The sequence below is a fragment of the Salvelinus fontinalis genome, chromosome 38 (assembly GCF_029448725.1).
Source record: "Salvelinus fontinalis isolate EN_2023a chromosome 38, ASM2944872v1, whole genome shotgun sequence".
NCBI lineage: Eukaryota > Metazoa > Chordata > Actinopteri > Salmoniformes > Salmonidae > Salvelinus > Salvelinus fontinalis.
In genome coordinates, this window is record NC_074702.1 from 10,052,150 (window position 1) to 10,059,842 (window position 7,693).

Here is a 7,693-nt window from a genome sequence, read left to right on the forward strand (position 1 = left end):
ATACAACAACACAGAGTTACACATGGAGTAAAACAAACATACAGTGAATAATACAGTAGAAAAATAAGTCTATATACAATGTGAGCAAATGAGGTGAGATAAGGGAGGTAAAGGCAAAAAAAAGGCCATGGTGGCAAAGTAAATACAATATAGCAAGTAAAACACTGGAATGGTTGATTTGCAGTGGAAGAATGTGCAAAGTAGAGATAGAAATAATGGGGTGCAAAGGAGCAAAATAAATAAATACAGTAGGGGGAGAGGTAGTTGTTTGGGCTAAATTATAGATGGGCTATGTACAGGTGCAGTAATCTGTGAGCTGCTCTGACAGCTGGTGCTTAAAGCTAGTGAGGGAGATAAGTGTTTCCAGTTTCAGAGATTTTTGTAGTTCGTTCCAGTCATCGGCAGCAGAGAACTGGAAGGAGAGGCGGCCAAATGAAGAATTGGTTTTGGGGGTGACCAGAGAGATATACCTGCTGGAGCGCGTGCTACAGGTGGGTGCTGCTATGGTGACCAGCGAGCTGAGATAAGGGAGGACTTTACCTAGCAGGGTCTTGTAGATGACTTGGAGCCAGTGGGTTTGGCGACGAGTATGAAGCGAGGGCCAGCCAACGAGAGCATACAGGTCGCAGCGGTGGGTAGTATGTAGGGCTTTGGTGACAAAATAGATGGCACTGTGATAGACTGCATCAAATTTGTTGAGTAGAGTGTTGGAGGCTATTTTTAAAATGACATCGCCAAAGTTGAGGATCGGTAGGATGGTCAGTTTTACAAGGGTATGTTTGGTAGCATGAGTGAAGGATGCTTTGTTGCAATATAGGAAGCCAATTCTAGATTTAACATTTGGATTGGATATGTTTGATATGAGTCTGGAAAGAGAGTTTACAGTCTAACCAGACACCTAGGTATTTGTAGTTGTCCACATATTCTAAGTCAGAGCTGTCCAGAGTAGTGATGTTGGACAGGCGGGCAGGTGCAGGCAGTGATCGGTTGAAGAGCCTGCATTTAGTTTTACTTGTATTTAAGAGCAATTGGAGGCCAAGGAAGGAGAGTTGTATGGCATTGAAGCTCGCCTGAAGGGTTGTTAACACAGTGTCCAAAGAAGGGCCAGAAGTATACAGAATGGTGTCGTCTGCGTAGAGGTGGATCAGAGACTCACCAGCAGCAAGAGCGACATCATTGATGTATACAGAGAAGAGAGTCGGTCCAATAATTGAACCCTGTGGCATCCCCATAGAGACTGCCAGAGGCCCGGACAACAGGCCCTCCGATTTGACACACTGAACTCTATCAGAGAAGTAGTTGGTGAACCAGGCGAGGCAATCATTTTAGAAACCAAGGCTATCGAGTCTGCCGATGAGGATGTGATGATTGACAGAGTCGAAAGCCTTGGCCAGGTCAATGAATACAACTGCACAGTATTGTTTCTTATCGATGGCGGTTAAGATATCGTTTGGGACCTTGAGCGTAGCTGAGGTGCACCCATGACCAGCTCTGAAAACAGATTGCATAGCGGAGAAGGTACGGTGGGATTCGAAAAGATCGGTAATCTGTTTGTTGACTTGGCTTTCGAAGACCTTAGAAAGGCAGGGTAGGATAGATATAGGTCTGTAGCAGTTTGGGTCAAGAATGTCCCCCCCTTTGAAGAGGGGGGTGAACGCAGCTGCTTTCCAATCTCTGTGAATCTCAGACGACACGAAAGAGAGGTTGAACAGGCTAGTAATAGGGGTTGCAACAATTTCGGAAGATAATTTTAGAAAGAAAGGGTCCAGATTGTCTAGCCCGGCTGATTTGTAGGGGTCCAGATTTTGCAGCTCTTTCAGAACATCATCTGACTGGATTTGGGAGAAGGAGAAATGACAGCCACACTCCCACCAGACAGACAGTCACACGAGGAAAACTCCACAACATGACAGCCACACTCCCACCAGACAGACAGTCACATGAGGAACACTCCACAACATGACAGCCACCATCCCACCAGACAGGACAATCCCAGCAGACAGACAGTCACATGAGGAATACTCCACAACATGACAGCCACACTCCCACCAGACAGACAGTCACATGAGGAACACTCCACAACATGACAGCCACACTCCTACCAGACAGACAGTCACATGAGGAACACTCCACAACATGACAGCCACCATCCCACCAGACAGGACACTCCCACCAGACAGACAGTCACATGAGGAATACTCCACAACATGACAGCCACACTCCCACCAGACAGACAGTCACATGAGGAACACTCCACAACATGACAGCCACCATCCCACCAGACAGACAGTCACATGAGGAACACTCCACAACATGACAGCCACACTCCCACCAGACAGACAGTCACATGAGGATTACTCCACAACATGACAGCCACCATCCCACCAGACAGACAGTCACATGAGGAATACTCCACAACATGACAGCCACACTCCCACCAGACAGACAGTCACATGAGGAACACTCCACAACATGACAGCCACACTCCCACCAGGTAGACAGTCACATGAGGAATACTCCACAACATGACAGCCACACTCCCACCAGACAGGACACTCCCACCAGAAAGAATCATCCAACCAGACAGGACAATCCCACCAGACAGGGAAGCCCAAAAGACAGACAGTCACATGAGGAACACTCCACAACATGACAGCCACACTCCCACCAGACAGAGAGTCACATGAGGAACACACCACAACATGACAGCCACACTCCCACCAGACAGACAGTCACATGAGGAACACACCACAACATGACAGCCACACTCCCACCAGACAGAGAGTCACATGAGGAACACACCACAACATGACAGCCAGACTCCCACCAGACAGAGAGTCACATGAGGAACACTCCACAACATGACAGCCACACTCCCACCAGACAGACAGTCACATGAGGAACACACCACAACATGACAGCCACACTCCCACCAGACAGAGAGTCACATGAGGAACACACCACAACATGACAGCCACACTCCCACCACACAGACAGTCAAATGAGGAACACTCCACAACATGACAGCCACACTCCCACCAGACAGTACACTCCCACCAGACAGTACACTCCCACCAGACAGACAGTCCCACCAGACAGACAGACACTCCCACCAGACAGACAGTCCCACCAGATAGACAGTCTCACCAGACATGACAGTCCCGCCAGACAATACAATCCCAACAGACAGGACAGTCCCACCAGACAGGACAGTCCCACCAGACAGACAGTCACATGAGGAACACTCCACAACATGACAGCCACACTCCCACCAGACAGACAGTCACATGAGGAACACACCACAACATGACAGCCACACTCCCACCAGACAGACAGTCACATGAGGAACATTCCACAACATGACAGCCACACTCCCACCAGACAGATACTCCCAAAAGACAGGACAGTCCCACCAGACAGGACAGTCCCACCAGACAGACAGTCACATGAGGAACACTCCACAACATGACAGCCACACTCCCACCAGACAGATACTTCCAACAGACAGACAGTACCACCAGACAGACAGTACCACCAGACAGACAGTACCACCAAACAGGACACTCCCACCAGACAGGACAATCCCACCAGACAGACAGTCCCACCAGACAGACAGTCCCACCAGACAGGGAAGTCCCACCAGACAGGAACGTCCCACCAGACAGGACAGTCCCACCAGACAGGACAGTCCCACCAGAAAGGACAATCCCACCAGAAAGGACAATCCCACCAGACAGGACAGTCCCACCAGACAGACACTCCCACCAGACAGACAGGACACTTCCACCAGACAGACAGTCCCACCAGACAGGTCAGTCCCACCAGACAGGACAGTCCAACCAGACAGGAAAAATCCCACCAGAAAAACAATCCCACCAGATAGACAGTCCCACCAGACAGACAGTCCCACCAGACAAACTCTCCCACCAGACAGGACACTCCCACCAGACAGACACTCCCACCAGACAGACAGGACACTCCCACCAGACAGACAGTCCCACCAGACAGACAGTCCCACCAGACAAACTCTCCCACCAGACAGGACACTCCCACCAGACAGACACTCCCACCAGACAGACAGGACACTCCCACCAGACAGACAGTCCCACCAGACAGGTCAGTCCCACCAGACAGGTTACTCCCACCAGACAGGAAAAATCCCACCAGAAAAACAATCCCACCAGACAGACACTCCCACCAGACAGGGAGGTCCCACCAGACAGACACTCCCACCAGACAGACTCTCCCACCAGACAGGACAGTCCCACAAGACAGGACAATCCCATCAGACAGACAGTCCCACCAGACAGGACAGTCCCACCAGACAGACAGTCCCACCAGACAGGACAATCCCACCAGACAAGACAGTCCCACCAGACAGACTCTCCCACCAGACAGACAGGACACTCCCACCAGACAGACAGGACACTCCCACCAAACAGACAGTCACATGAGGAACACTCCACAACATGACAGCCACCATCCCACCAGACAGACAGGACACTCCCACCAGACAGACAGGACACTCCCACCAGACAGACAGTCACATGAGGAACACTCCACAACATGACAGCCACACTCCCACCAGACAGACAGGACACTCCCACCAGACAGACAGTCACATGAGGAACACTCCACAACATGACAGCCACCATCCCACCAGACAGACAGGACACTCCCACCAGACAGACAGTCACATGAGGAACACTCCACAACATGACGGCCACCATCCCACCAGACAAGACATTCCCACCAGAAAGGATAATCCCACCAGACATGTTAGCATCCAAATTGTCACACCGTCTCAGTCATTTTCACCATAGGCCCTATTTCAGTATGACATCTGTTGCTCTGCCAGAGTGACTGAATGTCTCTCTCATCTTATTTGTCCAGTTGTCCACTCCCCTCTCCCATAATGATCTGTCCTGCCTCGTCCCCATGTCTCTGGCACTGCATGTGTCACGTTTGTCCAAACCCCTTTCCCATGTTTGCTATCAATTCTCCACATATGCTGTTACATGTACATTCATTAGGTTGTCCTGTCCTGCTTTCTCATTTCCATGTCAATATGTCCTATCCCCTCTCTTATATTTGCTATAATGGTGTCATCTTCATTCCATGTTGACCAATCATATGGTCTATGTCATTATTCCATCATGTTGTGCTAACCCGTTTCTCATAGTGTAGGTGTCCTGCCCTCTGTTGCTCATACTGGAGAAGACAGCACTGAAATGTATGCTTTGATTTTTATCTCTGCTTTTTATTTTCACTTTGCATTTAGTAAAATATTAGCCAAGTGTTGATTGACCTTTGAAAAGGTTAGTGGGCAAACAGCACAGTATCACATATTACTCATGTTTGGAGTTGTCAGTGTGTGTCTATTCCCAGAGCCACAATGTTCCATGTCGGTGACCCATAGCTACGGCCTACAGAAAGAAGTCTTCTCAGTCCTCTGTCTCTCCCATTCAATCACATCCATAACTATACCGCCCCCACTGTCCTGGCCCCTGTGCTGCTTAGAAGAGGTGCTTGGGGTGCCTCATTGTGAGTTTGTGTGTCTGTGTGTCTGTGTGTCTGTGTGTCTGTGTGTCTGTGTGTCTGTGTGTGTGTGTGTGTGTGTGTGTGTGTGTGTGTGTGTTCATGCATCAGTGTCTGATAAGTCCAGCTCTGAACAGTACATACTGTTTGCTGTATTTAAGTGTTTTTTGCAAATACACCTGAACAAAATATTTCATGCTCTCTTTCTCCCCTGCCTTTCTCTGATGTCTACTCCGAGCTGTCCTCTCTAGCTCTCCCTCCATCTCTCACTCCCCCCTCCCTCCCTACATCTCTCCCTCGAACAACAATATGCATTCAACAGCTGCTCTCTCTCTGATCTCTAGCCCAAACCTCACCCCCTCGTTCACACATTTATACACACTGTTTTTACCGAACAAATACGTACAACACACATGTACACTCGTACATTCCTCGAGGGTTAGAGCGGATGGAGCACAGATGCACAGTCATACAGAGACAAATTAAACACACACATAGTTCCACACTGCTGCAGCAGGTGAGGATTGGCCAGAGTTAGCAGCATTTGACCCTCTGAGTGGTATGTGTGTGTTCCCCTGCCATGTTCCTTTCCTCCCCTCTTTTCTCACTGCAATATGTGGTTCCCATGTTAACCATTGCCTGGACAGCATGCAACAGGGGAGGGAGAACGAATGGATGGAGAAAGGGTGAGAAAGAGAGGAGGAACAGAGAGAGGGAGAGAATTGACATTCAAACGGAGCACTGCGCATCACTCGTGGAATAATAATTAGCTGCTCAGTATTCTAGTCACATATCCACCGCTATCAATGAGAGACAGAGAGAGAGAGAGAGAGAGAGAGAGAGAGAGAGAGGGAGGAGAGACAGAAGAGAGGGGCAGGGCAGAGGGAGGGGGAAGAAACAGACACAGGGAGAAACAAGGTGAACAAAAGGGGGAGGGATGAAAGGGGAAAGAGAAGAGCAGAGGAGATGGAGGACGAAAAAGAGAAGCATGGTGACACGAGCTGGAGAGGCAGATGCTCGTTCACTGCAGAACACATACACACAGTGCAGTCACGCATACAAATACACACACACACTGCAGCACAAATACACATACACACACATACAGGGCATAGACATACACTCAAGTCTGAGAAAAACACATTAAACACTATTTTTCCCCCGTTTTTTTTTACTCACACAAGCTTCCTAGTCAGACAGATGGTGAATATGAACACACATACAAATACACACACACGAGGAGACTATTTTGTCAAAGTCATAGCAGGTACCGCCACCTCAGCAAAGAGAGAGACAGGGAGAATAGAGAGAGACAGGGAGAATAGAGAGAGACAGGGAGAGTAGAGAGAGACAGGGAGAATAGAGAGAGACAGGGAGAATAGAGAAAGACAAAGACAAGAGGAGAGAGAGAAAGAGAGAGAGGGGGAGAGAGAGAAATAGAGAAAGAAAGAGGGTGAGAGAGAAATAGAGAGAGAGAGAAAGAAAGAGAAGGGGAGAGAAAGAGAGAGAGAAAAGAAAGAGGGGGGAGAGAGAAATAGAGAGAGAAAGAAAGAAAGAGGGGGAGAGAGAAATAGAGAGAGAGAGAAAGAAAGAGGGGGAGAGAGAGAAATAGAGAGAGAGAAAGAAAGAGGGGGAGAGAGAGAAATAGAAAGAGAGAAAGAAAGAGGGGGAGAGAAAGAGAGAGAGAAAAGAAAGAAAGAGGGAGAGAGAGAAAGAGAGGGGGAGAGAAAGAGGGAGAGAAAGAGAGATAAAGAGAGCAGGAGAAAAGGAAGGAGAGCATGACAGAGAGAAAACAGAGGTAAATGCAGAAAAGGAAGCATGTCAGATGATAAATGTGTATAACATTAGTTAAATAGGTCAATTATAATAAGATATTGCATAACAGAGAAATCAGATGAATCAGGAAACACTGTGTGGTGTGTGTAGTCACCCAAAAATACTAAGGACTGCAGGCAGTATGCTGACAGAAATATGAGTTCCTACCCAGACTATACTGTAGTTATTATTACAGCATATGAACTCATCACCAACAGGCCAAGAACTCATACTTTATTCATCAGTCTATACTTGACTGAATGTAATTCTAATTAGAGACTATTCAACTCATTGGCAGAATCCTGTTCTAATTCAAAATCTGATCTAATAATGTGTTCTA